The following is a 20,697-nucleotide window of genomic DNA, read 5'->3' as shown; positions in this document are numbered from 1 at the left end:
TTAGTACAGCCACTATGGAAAACAGTGTGGAGATTTCTTAAAAAGCTGGAAATAGAACTGCCATATGATCCAGCAATCCCACTTCTGGGCATACACACCAAGGAAACCAGATCTGAAAAAGAGACACGTGCACCCCAATGTTCATCGCAGCACTGTTTATAATAGCCAGGACATGGAAGCACCCTAGATGCCCATCAGCAGATGAATGGATGAGGAAGCTGTGGTACATACACACCATGGAATATTACTCAGCCATTAAAAAGAATTCATTTGAATCAGTTCTAATAAGATGGATGAAACTGGAGCCCATTATACAGAGTGAAGTAAGCCGGAAAGATAAAGACCATTACAGGATACTAACACATATATATGGACTTTAGAAAGATGGTAACAATAATCCTATATGCAAAACAGAAAAAGAAACTCAGATGTATAGAACAGACTTGTGGACTCTGGGAGAAGGTGAGGGTGGGATGTTTCGAGAGAACAGCATTGAAACATGTATATTATCTAGGGTGAAACAGATCACCAGCCCAGGTTGGGTGCATGAGACAAGTGCTCGGGCCTGGTGCACTGGGAAGACCCAGCAGGATCAGGTGGAGAGGGAGGTGGGAGGGGGGACCGGGATGGGGAATACATGTAAATCCATGGCTAATTCATTTCAATGTATGACAAAAACTACTGCAATGATGTAAAGTAATTAGCCTCCAACTAATAAAAATAATTGAAAAAAAAAAAAAGAAAGTGGGCTTTGGGGAAGAATGGATACATGTATATACATGGCTAAGTCCCTTCTCTGCTCACATTAAACTATCACAACATTGCTTATTAATTGCTATACCCAAATAAAAAATTAAAAGTTAAAAAAAATTAGGAAAAAATAAAAATATACCCAAGGTCATTTTAAAAAATGAGACTTCCTAATGCTCAACTTGGGCTGTTTTCAGACGGGAGACTTTGCCTGATGAGCAGACTTCCTCCAATCATATCCCCTGGGTCTATCTTCCTTTTGCTCTTCTGACTTTTGTGAGGGGGTTCTATTTCTATATTTTTCCTATGCTCCTTCCCAACTAGTTTGCCCAGAACTCTGGGGTATAAAGCAGCATGCTAATTCTGGCCCAGACCTGGATCATATTGCCTGTATATTCATTACTGCAAGCACTATAGATAATGTTCAGATACCCTGTATCATTTGGTGGCTTCCTGTATTTCATTTAGGCAGCTACATGTATAACCCACATACAGAAACACTAGCCTATAAATACAATGGTCAGGCCAAACACGCTGGGTGATTCGTAGTGAGAAAAAAGTATTCTGCTTTTCTCAATCAAAGGAAACCATACTCACAGTATTCTAATACAAGCTTCTCTGTGTTCTCATGGAGCCCCACCTAGCCCTGTGTGCCTTCTTCTCTGAATTGTGAAGTGTCTCACTTCTGCCCTCTGAAGTTCCAACTATCTCCAAGAACCATACTCTGAAATAGGAACAAATTGAACCCAATCTGAAGTCCCTGGACCTTTTCTTTGTGCAGGGTCAAGGCACCCAGAATCACTCAGCCTGTTGGAGCTGGGTGTACATATCTCTTCAGACCTGGAACGGAGAGAGAAAATCTACTCAGAATTTTCCTTTTGCTTTTGGCTAAGAATAACTTTTATTTTATTTTTAAAATTTTATTGGAGCATAGTTGATTTACAATGTTGTGTTCCAGGTGTACAGCAAGGTGAATCAGCTGCACATAAAAATATATCCACTCTTCTGTAGATTTTTTTCCCGTATAGGCCATCACAGAGATTTGAGTAGAGTTTTCTGTGCTGTAGAATAGGTCCTTATTAGTTATTTATATATAGTAGTGTGTATATGCTGGAAAATCCCATGGACGGAGGAGCCTGGTAGGCTGCAGTCCATGGGGTTGCAAAGAGTTGGACACGACTGAATGACTTCAGTTTCACTTTTCACTTTCATGCACTGGAGAAGGAAATGGCAACCCACTCCAGTGTTCTTGCCTGGAGGATCCCAGGGGTGGGGGAGCCTGGTGGGCTGCCATCTATGGGGTCACACAGAGTCGGACACGACTGAAGCGACTTAGCAGCAGCAGCGGGGTGTATATGTCAATCTCAATCCCCCAATTTGTCCCTCACCCCAGATATCTTCTTGATTCTGTCTGCTTCTAAAGATGCCAAGAGAATGAGAGATGGGATTTACCTAGTTAGTAGCAATCCATAGACACACTATGTGCCCCTGCCTCAAAGGCACCATCTTTCAGTATTGAGGGTAACTGAATCAGTCTTTCCCACAGTCCACCATTTCTAAATGCAAGCCCTCTGGAACACCTCCATCAGAATCAGCTGAGAGATTGTTAGATTACCCCACACAGATTCAGACACTCTGGATCTGAACTTCACACCTCTGCACTGACAATAAGATCTTCAGGCAACTCTGATGTTTAAGCCACTTCCTAGATACTTCAGGAGGAACCACAGCTGAGTATCCTGAAGCAGAGGGTTGTCACCAAGTGCTAATTTCAGTCAGAAAGCTGGGGTACAATTGTCCATATTTTAGACCTTCAAGAACCTAGCATAAAACAGTATATTTTCTAAAGAAATTTGAGAAGCCTCCTAAAATGTGACAGCTAGGGTCTTACCTGGGTTGCTAATGAGGAAATGTACTGAGAGTGGACAGGTAGATCCAGACCTTAGCATAGATTCTTTGTAGTGTTGGACTTGCCACACAGAGGATTCGTGGGCAGTTAGGGTGCTCCCCCAAGTGAACAGGAAGTTGTCTTTTTATGGAGTTAGCCTGTGCCCTTGGACAAGCATGTACACACATTTAAAGACCAACCTTGATTCCCAAATAGATACCAGTTGACATGTCCAGCCAGCCCAATATTCTGTGCTGAGTGTGAAGTGGCTTCCCAAAAGCTTGACCCACATTTTGAATCAGAAACTCTCAAGAGTCATCATATTGAGGTCATTTGGCACAATTTTGGAGAACCAGAAGCCCCCCTCCCCCAGATTTGCTGGAGAAAGAATTCTATATTGACTTCACTCTTCTGAGCCAACAATCCCATATATGTACACACCAGGTAGATGCTGATGGTGATGTTTTTTGCACTAGAGTCTGAGAGGTCCCAGAACTAACTAGGAGCATTGGGTTCTACCTTGGAGAGGCCAGCTTTCATGGAATTTCAAGTAATTCTGGGAGGGAGAACATTTTCTATGTGGAATGATCGACCAAGAGCTTGTTGAAATCCTGGAGCTAAGAAGTTTTCCTTACTGGTGGAAGGGATAGGACTGTGCCGATGGTTATGTCACTAAGGGAATAAGACAGTAAAGACAGTAAATGTTCCTTTCCAAGAAGCTAGGCAAGTCAGGAAGGAGCCATGTAGAGCTTATTCTATTGTCATAGTAGACAGAAAGGCCTATGTGATTAAACAATCTCTCTGGAATAAAGTGGCCCATGGAGAGAGATCTGATATCATAAAAGATGGGAAGGATAGATAATAAAAGTGAAAAATATCTGAGGATTTCATGGTCTATCTATTTTCTGAGCCTCAAAAGCACAATATTGGCATTTCATGCATGGGAGTAGAAAGAATGACATTTCATGCATTGTAGACCACACCCAATAAGTAGTTAGAGGGTGTAAAAGACCTAAAAGTCAGCCCAAGATTTTTGAAAATTGAAAGAAGTTTGTTCTTCATCTGTTTGGCAATAATTGTAGCTGCAGCTAAATGTACAGTGAGGTTTAAGAATAGAATGGTGTTGGAGCAACTGAGGTGGGAGACAAGAGAAAGGATGAAGGAAACCAGAGGGAAAGTTTTGGTAACAGCAAATTTACAGGACAGGATAGAAATGAAGTCCACATGTAGCTATGTGTCATAGAAGAAAGTTTTTTCAGTGTTAAGGGAACTAACAAATTAAATGTAAATAAGCAGAGAGCAAGAAAGATATGTCAATAATTCAAATAATTTGAGCTACAGAGACGAGTGGATTAGTAATGTGCACTAATCCACTAATATCCACTAATCCATTAATCCACATTTATTTACTCTTTTGTAAAAGCAAAACTTATTGAGTCCCAGTATATGCCAGACAAAGGGCTTGAAGCAGGATGTATGGGATGGAGGAGGGGGGCAGTAGGGAAATATATATAACATATATATAATATGTGTATAACCTCTATTCTCATGTACTAGTCCAACCTATCCAAAAGTAAATAAATAATTTAATATTTGCTTCCTAGAGCTTTTTAATATTCAAACACTATATCTTTTTTTAAAAACTAATTACCAAATAGTCATAATTCAAAGATTATTGTTTAAATCAAGGGTCAGCTACCTATGGTCGATGCATCAAACTGGCCCACCAGCTCTTTGTAATTAAATGTTCACTGATGCCTAGCCATGCCCAATTTTATTTCCTGTTTAGAGTTGCTTTTGTGAAACAATGGTGGAGTTGGATAGTTATAACAGAGACCAAACTGCCTGCAAAGTCCGATAAGCTTACTATCTGAAACTTTACAGGAAACATCTGCCTTATCTAACTCACTATCACAGATGTGTCTACGATTAAACCTGACAGCACATGTCCAGACTCAGGACAGCCTTCTTCCATCACCTCCTGACCAGACTCCAACTTTTCTACCTTACTTGCTACTCTGGCACCTGGGCAGGAGGTGGAGGCAGGGGTCTCCCTCTAAACCTGACTATATGCTGCTGTTGCTGCTAAGTCACTTCAGTCGTGTCCGACTCTGTGCGATCCCATAGGCAGCCCACCAGGCTCCCCCGTCCCTGGGATTCTCCAGGCAGGAGTACTGGAGTGGGTTGCCATTGCCTTCTCCAAAACCTGACTATATAGTCAGACACGAATACACTAATTTCTAGGAAAAAAAATCTAAAAATGTTTTTAAAGTCAATACTGGGAGGAAATACAGGAAATAGCCAAAGTAACATAAAAGAAAGTTGCAAAGTTTAAGATACCCTGTAAGTTTTTCAAATAACATGTATTTAAGTTTGTAGTAATGTTAAATAAAAATAGAGACTTTGGATTTGATAACTCTGAAAACACGGAACCTGAATTGTCTCTAATCTCTATAAAATCCTCGGATGAATAGAAAAAAATATGAAAGAAATGGACAGCAGCCCTAAATTTAGGGAAAGACCCCACTCGTGTGAGAAATGTTGTGAGATAGTCCTAGATTAGAAAAAAACAAAAACAAAAACAAAAAAACAAGGGAAATCATAACTACAATAAAAACTAAAGAAACAACTTTCTTTTAGAAAAAAATAAATGTGGGGCTCTGTCACAGAGAATAAGTAGATACCATCCAAGAATTATATTTGGTGATGTGGAAGACCACAGAAAACTGGATCCAACTCCATGGCATATCTCTGTGTTACTAAAGAACCCTGAAAAAGGGAGTTGACGGTGTGCCTATCCCCCACAGGAGCCTGGTGCCTCTATCGAAGATGCCAAGCTATACTTTAACTTGTTCTTTGAAATAAAGAAGAAAATAGGAAACTGAGATATATATATACACACACACACACACACACATACATACACACACACACACACACACACACACACATATATATACACACACACATATGTATATATATTAGAGAGTGAAATTATCTGCTGATATCAAATAAACCCATCTTTGAGGGAGAAATATCTAGCAGTCTATTTGTTTCAAGTCAGCACAGAGTGTATGCATTTATAAGATTAGAGCATGCACTTGCGAAGTTGTCCATCATTAGGGGTTAAAATTTAAATGCCATGCATGCCTGGTAGAAGCTCTCAGGTCACAGGCACCTGCAAGATAGAGAGGGTGGGGCTTTGCTCCCAGACCTGAGGGTCAGCCTATCCTGGCTGGTGGAAAATAGGAGGGTGATCTCAGTGTGTGCTGACCCTGGAGATCAAAGCTGGAATGGAGGGCACCCTCAGGAAACCACAGTTCTGCTATCAGCTATCAGAGATAAGATGGACAAGCATTCTGTATGTACACAACACACTCTGTATAGGATGGTCCTGCTGCCTATATTGACTTTGTCAAGATGCCCTACATATCCTGTCATCAGGTTTTTTATTTTCAATAAATTATAAATATCAAAAGTTAGAGATACTTTTCAGCCAGAGATTTTTGGCCCTTAAATCACTTAAATACCAAGACTACCTAAAAATCAAGCCTCTACAAATCTGAGCAATCCCCTTAATGTTTTTCCCGCAGATTTGACTAAAATTGTAAATGTTAGTCAGTATTCCATATCTGACTTTTTGCCCACCAGGCTTCTCTGTCCACGGAATTCTCCAGTCAAGAATACTGGAGTGGGTAGCCATTCCCTTCTCCAGAGGATCTTCCCACCCCAGGGATTGAACTCAGGCTTCCTGCATTGCAGACAGATTCTTTACCATCTAAGCTACCAGGTTTAGCTAGGGGATGACCAAGAAGGGAGTTGTGTGAGATGGAAAGGAGCAAGGTAGAGAATTGAAAGTACTTGTTTTTCATATCCAAGCAAAGAACAAGATTGTTCTCTGATCATAGTCCCAAGTCTTAATCAGCAACTGCTGTCAGAGAGAACATAGGAGCAGTATACTTGCTCTGAAATCAATCATTTCTGGTAACAAGTTTCTGCAGGTTAGCCAGTCAGAGATAGTTCTACACGTCTAAACAGTTCCAGACTCCTAGGCACCAAGTGCCTCTCTCCAATGACCACATTCATGAAAGCCGGACTGTGAACAGTAGCCTCAATCCAGTGACCACACTATGCAGGTGGAAATCCATCAACCTTTCAACACTCTTGCTTTCTGTAAATCAACCAACCCCTGAAACTTTGGCTTCCCCAAAACCTTCTATCAAATCAACCTTCATTTTGTTGAGGAAGATTATGCCTGACTACTACAGCTCTCCCTTGCAGACAATCAGGAAGTTAACATTGTTTTGCATCAGATGTCTAATTTTTGTTCACAAATTTTCAATTCTTTCAGTATCAACATTTGTTGACTGTTAAAATTTGGATTTATGAGTGAGATATATTCTGTAGAAGAAATGAGATTAGCAGTCTTTTCAATTCTGAGTCACTATCACCCAATCTTTATTTGTGTGCATTTGAACCCCCAAATGCCAAAACATAGCTATACATTTTATGATTAATTTTCTGAGGAATGATCATTTATTAAATGAGGGAGATGGAATTTTATAGTTCTTTGAATAGTGAAAGTGAAAGTCACTCAGTCGTATCTGACTCTTTGTGACTCCATGGACTGTAACCTGCCAGACTCCTCTGTCCATGGAGTTCTCCAGGCAAGAACACTAGAGTGGGTTGCCATCCCATTCTTCAGGGAATCTTCCCAACCCAGGGATCAAACCCAGATCTCTTGCATTGCAGGCAGTTTCTCTACCATCTGAGCCACCAGGAAAGCCTCTTTGAATAGTACATAATTGTTATTCAATATAGAAAACTGAAAGGCAGTTATAAGTCAGCATATACTAACAGCTAAGCATAAGAGATTATGATTTCCTCAACTACTACCAAAGGCGGTGATAAAACAATGAATTTTTTGATTAAGAGAAATTCAGATGAGGATAATCACAGTAGAAATTGTAATGGCTTCCCATGCTGTATATCATTATCAGTCTTTCAGCTCAAACAACTGTTTGAACATACTGCTATCATAAGTATATTTGGATTTCAAAATTTCAAATAATTTTTTGAGTGACAGGACAAAATTTACTGTAATAATAAAAAACATAATAGCTTCTTTTACTATTATAAAGATTATCAGTGATCTAAATGTCTCACCTTTTTATGATAAAGCCATGATTGCAAGTAATCACAATGCAAAAAAATTTTTTCATTGGCTGTGCAACACTTTTTTCATGAAAAGAGCTGATTTATTAGGCTACTTCAAGTAAAATTCCTTCCAGATGAGACTTCAGAATCAAAAGCAGATATTTGTGGAAAAATCTTAATTAGGGTTTTTAAAAATGTGCTGTTTTTGTTGGAAGAAATAAAAATATCAATTTGGGAGTAAAGATACAAACAATTTTATTCAAAGCTGAAGCTAGACCTGAATGATTCTATGGAAGGTGTTTGTTGTCTGGCCCATATTCTACGTGTGCGCTTGTGCCCATGTGCACTTCAGTCATGTCCGATGGTTTGTGACCCTATGGACTGTAGCCTGCCAGGCTCCTCTGTCCAGTGATACTCTCCAGGCAAGAATACTGGAGTGGGTTGTCATGCCCTCCTCCAGGGGATCTTCCCAACCCAGGGATTGAAACTGAGTCTCCTGTGGCTTTTATATTACAGGCAGATTTTTCACCACTGAGCCACCAGGAAACCTGCCATATTCTGCATAATGATAGTCAAACCACATCTCCATCCTTTCTGTTAACACTAAAGTCATAAAATTGTTCTTACTTCAGCACTGTTCCAACTGAACAGTTAAAATATTTTGTGTTTTGTTTGCATTCAGTATTCTTCAGTTCTGCCAAATTAAAAACCTGTTGGCTCCCATTAACAAATACGGTTGAGAGAATCCTCAAGTTTATTTTGAAGCACTGAAATCATACTTTAATTGTGATGGCCCAAAACATTCTTGTTGACTTTTTAAATAATTCATTGGGTGAAGCCTGTTTATTTCTTGTTCATAGTTTTCAAGATCTCTTTGGCAAAAGGATTATGCAAATTGAAAGAAGAGCAAACAGTGTTTTGAAGTACTACATTGCTCAAAGAAATATGTTGAATGGGTTAAAGAGAGAATTGATGAAAAATATAAGTCTCAAGGTTTTTCTTACTAGGCATAACATCACTTATGAATAGGAAAAGAAATTTTTATTCGAAGAGAATAATTATTACCTCATATTCCATGACTATCTTTTCAAATGGATTTTCTCTCTTGAAGAATTTAATTATTTTACATGGATGTTACTAAATACTGTTCCAACATGGGCACAAGTGGATTCATGATGCATGCATGTGTTGAAGACAAAGAGAAAAATGCTTTTTTTTCAGTGAAAAATATTTTTTAAAAGCCATTAATCCAGAAATATAACATGATCCTGAAAAAGTATAAAAGCAAGTTATGGCATGAAAAATGGTATTATATACTTTAACACATCTAACATAAAAAGTTTTCTCAGAGTAGTAACTTTTAAAACTAAAAATGTTCAGTGGCTGACTCATAAGTCTAATGTTGATAATATTTCTCATTAATGAAAATTAAATGGACAAAGGAATGAAATAAATTGTATGTGACCACTAAAGAAACCATGTTACAACATAAATGGAATGTAGGCTGTAGTTGCAAGGAATTTTATAAGCAAAATCTGCAAAACAAAGAATTATTAAAGAAAGTCAGATCATCAAGAAACTATAAAGAAAATGTTATAAACTTTGAAATTTATGATTTATTTGAGATGAACAATTAGCAATTTTTAATTTTATTAATTAGATTAAATTAACATGTCAACATTTTTAGTTTATTTTAATGTGCATATACACAAGCCATTAGAAATTATTCAAATTTAAGTAACATTCTATATTTTTATTTGCTAATCTGTTAGCCCTAATCAAAGAGCTGGGCTTGCCTCATTTGCCCAGGGTTGAGAGAGTTGACTTTATAATGTTTTCAAGAATATGCACAGATTGACTTGGGATGCAGGGGTCTGAGAAAAACTCCATCCTTCGGAAGCCAACAGAAGCCAGCTGTTGATCCAGCCAGATTGATCTAAGAGGACAGAACATATCATCCTCAGGAATTTCCATTGATTCCCATGTTACAGATAAGGAAACTAAGGCTTAGAAAAGTCAGATCACTTCTCAGTAAAGAGCAGATCCTGTGTTTAGTGGAAATATATATACATATATATGCCTAATAGGAGAGCACTAAAATACATGAAGCAAAAATTGACAGAATTGAAACAAGAAATGGATGATTCAACAATAATAGTTAGAAACTTGAACATTCACTTTCAGTAATAAAAAGAACAAGTGGACAAAAGATTAAGAAGAAAACAGGACCTGAACAAACTGTAAATCAACCTAACTTAATAGATGTCTATAGGACATTCCACTCAATAACGACAGAGTATACATTCTTCTCAAGAAACTTTGGAATATTCTCCCAGATGTCTGTTATGCTAAATCAAAAATCCAGCATTCCTAAATTTAAAGGGATCAAGAACATGTAAAGTATAAACTTTGACAATAGAATAAAAGTGGAAAACAATAATAAAAGGAGGTTTGAGAATGTCACACATATTAACATTTAAAAAAAAAAAATCCCAAACAACCCATCAGTCAAAAAAGAATTCAAAAGAAAAATTAGAAATTACTTTGAGCTAAATGAAAATGAGAACACAATATACCTAAATATATTGGATGCAACTAAAGCAGAAGTTAGAGGAAATTTATAACAGTAAATTCCTATATTAAAAAAATAATGACCTCAAGTCAATAACCTTACCCTCCAAATTAAGAAACTAAAAGAGAAGGAAAAATTTATTTTTGAATAGACCAATTTCAAGGGAAGAGATTGAACTAGCCATTAAAACACAACCCACAAAAAGAAACTAGGCCCAGATGACTTCACTGGTCAATTCTGCCAAACATGTAAATAATTATATAAAATTTTGCAAACTCTCCAAAGAGTAAGTTTCATGAAGCCAGTATTACCCTTTAAATAAAATTTAACAAAATACAAAAAAGGAATTATACACCATGGCCAAATGGGATTTGTTCCAGAAATGCAAGATTAGTTTAAACCTCTGAGATCAATTAATGTACTATACCATATCAATAGAATTTAGGACAGAAACCACATAATCATCTCATAGATACAGAATAATATTTGACAATTTCCAACACACTTTCATGATTAAAAAAAAAAAATTCAGCAAACTGGGAATAGAGAAAAACTTTCTCATGCTAATGCAGGGAATTTATGAAAATCCCAATGTTATCTTCATACTTGATGGTCAAGGCAGACAGTGACCCCAGAAGGTGCAGGCCCTGACCCCATAGCACAGTCTCCCTGGTGGCTCAGCATTGCAGACAGGATAAAAGTGGACTTTTGCCCCTACCTTTGCTCTGATCCTGGCTGGGTTGTGTGCCCAGCCAAGGTTTGAGCCTCCTCAGTACCAGCCTGAATGGGGCTGTCTCGGCACTGGTCTCTAAACCTATCAAGTTTTCTCCTGGCTCCTGCCTAGGTTCCCGCCCTTCCTTCCCTAAGAAGCTATCTGTTCTTTTTCCATATCATGTAGTAGTTCTGCCATATCCTATCCTGGGGCAAAGAATTAACCTTTCTCAACCTCACTTTTCCACAGGAAAAATGGGGTGACCGCAATATTTGCTGCGAGGTGGAAGGCTTTTCTTTTACTTAAAAATGTCCTTCCTTATGCATAACTGAGTTGTTTATCTTTCAGGAGAGTATGGAAGAGAAAATAAGAATTTCTATTCCATTGCTCAAGAGGAGTTAATGATGAGAGGAGCCAGGAGAGGATAAGAATCAGAGATGACTTGAAGTGACTTTAAATGGTATAACTAGAGGCAAGGAACAAAAAGATGACAGGCAGATGGAGGCAGGAAATGAATATATTACTGCATATTCTTCAGAGTTGTACAGGCTGTGTGGGCATGATGATGCTTCTGAGTGGCTGCAACATGTACATCCAAAGATAGGCCCCCTATCATTTAGTATTAATTTGATAGCAGCTTCCTAGATCATTCAGGAAGATGAAAGATGAAACAAAAGTAATTATAAAGGTTTGAAGAAAAAGCTATGTATGACCCAAGTATTCAATAGTCAGCTATATTGCATTGCTCTACTTTGGTTACTTTTAAGACAACAAGAATACATTTTTACATACAAAAGGGGGCATAAATATTCTACTAGTATTCCTCCCTTTAAAAAGTTACACTAACTGAGAGAGATAAATCAAAATACAAGTACAAATAGGTGAGAGTTCTTGGTTTAAAAAAACTAAAGTAAACATGGGAAGCAGAGAAACATAAATTTAAGTATAAAACTACCTATAAGTATGGGTATAAAGTGAATGTCTTTGCCAAAATAATTTGTGAGTTGAGGGGGAAAAAATGGAGCACTACAAAAAGCATATAAATTTCACAACAATAAACTGGGTCTAAAGTTGCCTAATCGCTAAGAGGAAATTAAGATGAATTCTGAGAAGGTAGAATGAAAAACAGGAAAGCCCATGAAAATAAATGGACCAAATCAAAGAAGAGTTAGAGAAATACATACACACATACATGCATATATGTGTATATTTCTCTCTCTTGCGCTCTCTCTCTCTCTCTCTCTCTCTCTCTATATATATATATATATATATACACACACACATATGTATATATGGCATAGAAATAAAACTAAGAAATAACATGTAGGGAAAATAAATGGGTCGCAAGACCAACATTTAATCTTCTTCATCAACCAATTTTAAACTTCCCACAATAAGAATGGGGAAATTTCTGGAGATCAGAGGGCTGTCTTTTATACTTAAAACTTTAAGAAGTAAACAAACCTGGAAAGATATTCCCAAGGTATAATTTAAATAAAGAAGTAGGGAAAACCATTAGACCATTCAAGTATGACCTAAATCAAATCCCTTACGATTATACAGTGGAAGTGAGAAATAGATTTAAGAGACTAGATCTGATAGACAGAGTGCCTGATGAACTATGGACGGAGGTTCATGACATTGTACAGGAGATAGGGATCAACCATCCCCAGGAAAAAGAAATGCAAAAAAGCAAAATGGCTGTCTGAGGAAGTCTTACAAATAGCTGTGAAAAGAAGGGAAGCAAAAAACAAAGGAGAAAAGGAAAGATACACCCATTTGAATGCAGAGTTCCAAAGAATAGCAAGGAAAGATGAGAAAGCCTTCCTCAGGCAAAACCAATTCAATGTTGCAAAGAAAAAAAATTAATTAATTAAAAAAAAAAAAGAAAGCCTTCCTCAGTGATCAGTGCAAAGAAATAGAAGAAAACAATAGAATGGGAAAGACTAGAGATGTCTTCAAGAAAATAAGAGATACCAAGGGAATGTTTCATGCAAAGATGGGCACAATAAAGGACAGAAATGGTATGGACCTGACAGAAGCAGAAGATATTAAGAAGAAGTGGCAAGTATACACAGAAGAACAAAAAGATCTTCATGATCCAGATAATCACGATGGTGTGATCACTCATATAGAGCCAGAAATCCTGGAATGCGAGGTCAAGTGGGCCTGAGGAAGCATCACTACGTACAAAGCTTAGGGAGACGATGGAATTCCAGTTGAGCTATTTCAAATCTTAAGAGATGATACTGTGAAAGTGCTGCATTCAATATACCAGCAAATTTGGAAAACTCAGCAGTGACCACAGGACTGGAAAATTTGGTTTTCATTCCAATCCCAAAGAAAGGTAATGCCAAAGAATGCTTGAACTACCGCACACTTGCACTCATCTCACACATTAGTAAAGTAATGCTCAAAATTCTCCGAGCCAGGCTTCAGCAATACGTGAACCGTGAACTTCCAGATGTTCAAGCTGGATTTAGAAAATGCAGAGGAACCAGAGATCAAATTGTCAACATCTTCTGGATCATCAGAAAAGCAAGAGAGTTCCAGAAAAGTATCTACTTCTACTTTATTGACTATGCCAAAGTCTTTGACTGTGTGGATCACAACAAACTGTGGAAAATTCTTAAAGAGATGGGAATACCAGACCACCTGACCTGCCTCTTGAGAAATCTGTATGCAGGTCAGGAAGCAACAGTTAGAACTGGACATGGAACAACAGACTGGTTCCAAATAGGAAAAGGAGTACGTCAAGGTGGTATATTGTCACCCTGCTTATTTAATTTGTATGCAGAGTACATCATGAGAAATGCTGGGCTGGATGCAATAAATAATTGATTGCAGTAGGATATTTGTATGTTTTCTAATGACTGAAATATTTTCAACCATCATTGAAAATGATGCTCTTATATAAGTTTATAATATCAATTACATAAGCGACTAACATTTGAAAGGGCTTGACCAAATTGTCAGATGGTTTACATATTTGTTTTTAATTTGGTCCTCAAGTTTTGCAGATAAGCCAACAAAGACTCAGGGGAAAAAAAAACATTTAAACAATATAATTTCAGATGGCTAGAAATTTTCAAAGCTGAAATTAAACTTAGAATTTATAATTTTATTTATTTATTTTATTTATTTTATTTTATTTATAATTTATAACTTTTATAATTTAAATATTAATGAAAGTTTATAGAAGATACAGAAAATCATAAAGACTTAAGTAGTTAATTTTATATTTACAAGAGAATGAATATTAATGTTTTTCTATATATGTCTGTATGCAGATATCTTTAAAAATTGTTTACCTCATGTCGAAATAATTTTTATTTTATTTTTTAACGTTTACAGAAGTAAAGCAGACCTTCTACAGAAATAGAATCTCCAAGAATACAACTACCCAGAATTAATCAGTGTTTATATGCTGGTTTATAGCTTTCCAAACCTATATGTAGAATCATTCTACTATTCATGTAGAATAGTAGAATAAATATTTACTGTTGTAGTCTGCTACTTTCATTTAGTGTTATATTGAGAGTGGTTTTCCATATCAATACTTTTTCTTTTCTTTTTATATTTCTTTTTATATTTACTATGACAGTGCTTTTATCATTATAAAAATAACAGAAGACTTAAGAATGCAAGCAATTTAAACAATTTCTTGTATCCCATCTACATCAGTATCTCCCATCAAAAATTATATTACCTCATATATAACATGTATCCTTTCTTTTTCATATAAATGCAAGTTTAGATTATGCACTTTTCTGCATTTCCCTATGTCCACTTCACAATGTATTATTGAAACATTTTATCTCAGTACACTCATAGATTATGCCACTGAATGAGTATATCATAATTAATTCGACTGGTATCCTACTGATAAAGATTAATGTTTCAGTGGTTGTTTTTCGGTATTGGAATGTTGTAATAAGTGCAACTTGTAATACAAGTATTGCATATTGTTAATGATATTATCATTATCAATATCTCTATGTGTCAGTCACTGTTCAAGTAATTTATATACAGTAACGTACAATAGCTAGTTTAATCCACACACCAACTTTATAAGGTAGCTAATATTATTATCATACTTTTACAAATGAGAAAAATTAAGTACATGGAAGTTAATTGCCCATATTATTACACAGATGGTAAATATGTGTATATTTCCATATATATTAATAAGCATGTAGTATAATTTCCAAGTTGTTTGAATCAAAGAGAATATTCATCTGAAGTTTCAATTGATATGATCCAATTACCTTCTAAATGGGGCTATATCAATTGTATACTCCCTTCAACAGTAATGTAATTTTCAGAATCCTTCCACTCAATGGAATTCTGAAACTTTGTGCCATCATAATAGGTGGACAAATCAAACTGCCTTATTTTGGTTACAACTGCCTTTATCACAAATAGATGTAAACAACTTTTCATATAATTATTATATTTTTATAATTCTATTCCAATGAATGATCAACAAAAATACATGTTTCCTTCTTAAGGGCTAATACATTTCAAATGTCTTAATACCACTAAACAAGTTTTAACAAACAGGAGGTGCGGGATGAGAGAGAGTGGTAGAAATCAGAGCCTGTAAAGTCTACAGATTCAGATTTTTAGGAGAGCACTTTATATTAAATGAGTCTCCAAGAGCAACTGATCTAAAATGAAATGTGTGCTGATCATTGGTTATTAAGAATCAGCAGTGTCAAGAAATGCTATCTGGATTCATGATTGTAGGACTCAAATTAAAATATCGACCCAACTTTGCTCCCTCGGCGTCTGAACAATGACTTGCTTGTTAAGCCCAATTTTCTCTCAGATTGCTGAATTGTGACTAAAAGGAAGATTTTTCAGTGCAGCTGGTGAAGCTTTCTCTCTTGGCCTGTGCAACTTCAATTCATCTCCTTAAATGAATTTTCAGTTTACTTGACAATATATCCCTGCCCTTATATAAATCTACATCTGAATGATGAAAGATGATGGGTCAACCCTGTTCAGGCTTCATTAGTATTGGAATAGTATGCTTACCTAGTCCATTTAAGGAAGAATCCCTGAACATTGACTAAAAATGCTCACGAGTTCATATATTTCAAGTATATTTTCTCCTGCAAGAGGATTATATAATTGTCATACTATGAAGGTGGAAAAGTTATTATCTATATGCTGATGAGTCCTAAATCCTAATCCCCAAGTCAAAACTCTATTTCTGGAGCTCAATTTACATAAATCAATTTACCAATTAGCACTTCAATTTGAGTGTATTGAAGACACATCAAACCAATTGCATCGTATACAAAACATACTACCTTCCTGTGTAAACCTACTAGTCTTCAAAATCTCTGTCTCACTGAATGAGACCACTATATACCCAGCTTCCCAAACCAAGGGAGTCACTGGTTTATACTTCTCTCTCATCACCCACAGTAAAATAATCATCAAATCTTATTGATTATGGCACTTAGGTATCAGTTAAACCCACCCATTTCTTAACACTCCTTATTATTGGACTTACCATATTTGTTATAATTGAATTTTTATATGTGAGTCCGATTGCATCCCTTAACAGTAAGCTCTTGATTTTCCCAACACTGAACCCAAAGTTTGAAGTATATTAAGCATTACATGGGCTTCCCTGGTAGCTCAGCTGGTAAAGCATTTGCCTGCAATTCAGGAGACACCGGTTCAATTCCTGGGTCGGGAAGATCCCCTGGAGAAGGAATAGGCTACCCACTCCAGCATTCTTGGGCTTTGCTGGTGACTCAGACAATGCAGGAGACCTGGGTTTCATCCATGGGTGGGGACGATACCCTGGAGGAAGGCAAGGCAACCCACTCCAGTTTTCTTCTCTAGAGAATCCCATGGACAGCGGAGCCTGGTGGGCTCCATAGGGTCGCACAGAGCTGGACACGACTGAGTGGCTAAGCACAGCACGGCACAAGAATTACATAAACATTTTTAAAGTTACTGAAAGTTTTAAGTGAGAAAACAAACATAAACATTAATAGAAGGTTAGGGTTCTGCTTGCTAAAGCGTAAAATGTTTTCAGAGACAGCGTTTGTTGACAACATGAAAAGAGAAGTGAACACAGAGTCCATTTGTTTCATTTTAATGTTTAAATTAAATGTGTGTTTAGCTACTTCTTTGTGCTACAGACTGTGTTGTATACACCTGTAAAATTACTTGTTTCAATATAAGAACCTTGTAGGCCTGAGTTCAATCTACTGGAAATTTGATGAAAAACTACTGATCAAAACTCAGAATACATTGTTCCTATGACTCAGAATAAGAAATGGATCAGCAATGTTGACACCCATTCCCATGGGTTTGTGTAGCAAAGTAGTTAAGCCCACAGCTTTAGAGACTGGCATCTTTGGTGACTAACTTCATAATGAGCTATTTTACTATCCCTGAACAAAACCTTAGTGAACTAAACCTTAGTTTTATATTTTATAGATTATTTGTAATACTACATGTCATGCAGCAGACAAAATGCTTGGCACATAAGGATTATTCATAAATATACTAGTTCTTAAGATCCGAATTACAGACTGTCAAATGTGGGAGAGACCTTAATAAACATGTGATCTAATACTGCATGTTATAGGGAGCAACTGATTACCAAAGAGTGGGTGTAGTTTGCCCGAAACCACAGGTAGGTTTTCGGCACTGCAGTGGGTCTCAGACTTTGGAGTGCACCAGAATAACCTGGAGGACTAACATAAGCACTGACTGCTAGACCCTATGTCAGGAATTTCTATAGCTCTAACTCATGTCCAGAGACTCTTGGTTTTCTTCCAAGTACCCAGATGATGTCACTACTGTTAATTCAGGTACTGCACTGAAATCACTGCAGTTCAGAGATTTTTGCACAGTATAGTTCTATATTATTCCACTTCCATGGCATTCATGATGGATTGATATCTGTCACCAGTCAGCCTAGGGTATATATTTCATATTATGCCATAGTTGAAAAGCCCATTTAATACATGAACTAGTTTTATTTCATACTTGCACATTATAGTCATCAGCTTCAATACTAATAATTTAGTCTAAGTGACTTCCCTAAGGTCTTATGGATAGAAAAGGACAAACCATGACTCTGAGACCAGCCCATTTAACACCATGATCTACATATTTTTTTTTTGAAATTTTTTATGGAAGGGCATTTTAAATATAGAGGTGAGTCCATGTCAGTCCCAAATTCCCAATCTGTCCCTCCACCTCTCCCTTTATCCCCAGTAACCAAAAGTTTGTTCTCTAAGTTTGTGAGTCTGTTTCTGTTTTGTAAATAAGTTCATTTGTGTGATTTTTTTTTAGATTTCACATTTAAGTGATGTCATGTATCTGTCTTTGTCTGACTTACTTCACTTAGTATGATAATGTCTAGATCTACCCATGTTGCTGCAGATGACATTATTTCATTCTTCTTATGGCTGAGTAATATCCCCTTGTATATATGTGTCAATTTTAAAAATATTTACAACCTAAAATTTGAGAGTCATGTTATATTCAATGGGAATTTTTCTGTTATATTCAATGGGAATTTTCAACCCCAGGAGAAAGCATGGTAAGTGTATCTGAGAACTGCTCTGAGGAGGTGAGGGGAGGAGCCGGGTTATATAGAAGTTTTGCGACAAAGGACAGGTAGTCTTGACATCAGAAGATTGTTGTTAATTAAAGAAAACCAGATACCCCAAGTTAAGAAATACAGCGCTTTTCTATATATGGGAAGGTACAAGAGACTGGGCTCCCTGAAATCATTCCTTTCATGTGCATCTCAGCTATCCTGGGCCAGTATCCTGTGTTTTTCACATCCTGAGCTTCCTTGGGGCTCACCATAGAGAGTGGCTGCAGTCCGATGTCTGCAAGATCTCAGGTATTATTCTCCTTGGCTATTGTAATTAGTACTGCAATGAAATAGTGTGTTGTGTGTGTGTGTGTATGTGTGTGTGTGTGTGTGTGTGTGTGTGTGTGTGAGCTCAGCTGCTCAGTCATGTCCAACTCTTTGTAATCCCATGAATTGTAGCCTGTCAGTCTCCTCTGTCCATGGGATTATCCCAGCAAGAATACTGGAGTGGCTTCCCATTTTCTCCTCCAAGGGGTTTTCCTGACCTAGGGGTCAAACCCGCATCTCTTTTGTCTCCTGCATTGGCAGGCAGATTCTTTACCACTGAGCCACCTGGGACAGTGAATATTGGGATGAAGTATGTTTTTGAACTGTGGTTTTCTTTGGCTATATGCCCAAGAGTGGGATTGCTGGATCATATGGTAGTTCTGTTTTCAGTTTTTTTTAAAAACCTCCACAGTATTCTCCATGGTGGCTGTACCAACTTACATTCCCACCAACAGTGTAGGAGGGTTCCCTTTTCTCCACACCTTCTCAAGCATTTATTATTTACAGATTTATTTGATAATGGCTATTCTGACTGGTATCAGGTGATATCTCATTGTAGTTTTGATTTGAATTTCTCTACTAATAAGCAGTGTTGAGCATCTTTTCATGTGCCTCTTGACCATCTGTATGATCATGACCTATGCTCTTAATCTTGATTCAAACCTAGCATTACTTCCAATATTCCATTTGGAAAAACACCTTACTCCTATAAAGGAGCAAAGGCAACATGATGCAATAAAGATAGTCTTTTCAACTAATGGTGCTGGAACAACAGAACATCTGCATGCCAAAAAAAAATGAATCTAGACACAGACCTTCCACTCTTCACAAAAAATTAACTCAAAATGGTTCATAGCACAAAATGTAAAATGCAGAATTATGAAACTTCTAGAAGATAACATGGGAGAAAATGTAGATGACCTTGGTATGGTATTGACCTTTTAATACAACAGCAAATGTACAATCCATTAAAGAAATAATTGGTAAGCTGGACTTCATAAAAATTTAAAACGTATGCTCTGTCAAAGACAATGTCAAGAGAATGAGAAGATAAGCCACAAGACTGGGAGAAAATAGTTGTAAAAGACATTGAATAAAGGACTGTTACTCAAAATATACAAAGAAATCCTTTACTTTGTAAGAGAAATGATTGCATACTGTGGAACTGGTGTGGGGTAGAAGATTTTTAGGCTTGCTTTTTGTTTTCCATTTGCAACTCTGTAAATACACATACAAAAAGAAATAACATCAAATGCAGGCATGGATTTTTCATTGTGTTAAAAACACTCTATGTAGTATTTAATGCACTTTAGCTTCTTATTTGATTTTATGGGCTCAAAAATCGTGAGGAAAATAGAACCTTATCTTTTGATGGGTAAATGCCAAAGGAAGTTCTTATCTGTTTGTCCAAAAGTTTTGGATATATCTTCTGGAAGTAAATAGAAAGCTGTTTTAGGTAGAGCTCATAAATGGAGTTTGGCTTTTAGTTTATTATTCTGTGCTTTCTCCACTGCGATAAAATTTATTTTTAACCAAGCCAGTAAGCTGAAATCCCACTACAAAATAAGCCATGTGAGTCAATAACAAATATTTCTTTATTCTAAAAAATAAATATTATTCATACATTTTTTACATTCATTCATTTACTCCTGTTTAATAACAAAATCAATCTCATATGGTTTAGAATAGGGCCCGAGGTATCTTCCAATGAT

The sequence above is a fragment of the Odocoileus virginianus genome, chromosome 7 (genome assembly GCF_023699985.2).
Source record: "Odocoileus virginianus isolate 20LAN1187 ecotype Illinois chromosome 7, Ovbor_1.2, whole genome shotgun sequence".
Classification (NCBI taxonomy): Eukaryota; Metazoa; Chordata; class Mammalia; order Artiodactyla; family Cervidae; genus Odocoileus; species Odocoileus virginianus.
Note: the sequence above shows the minus strand (reverse complement) of the source record.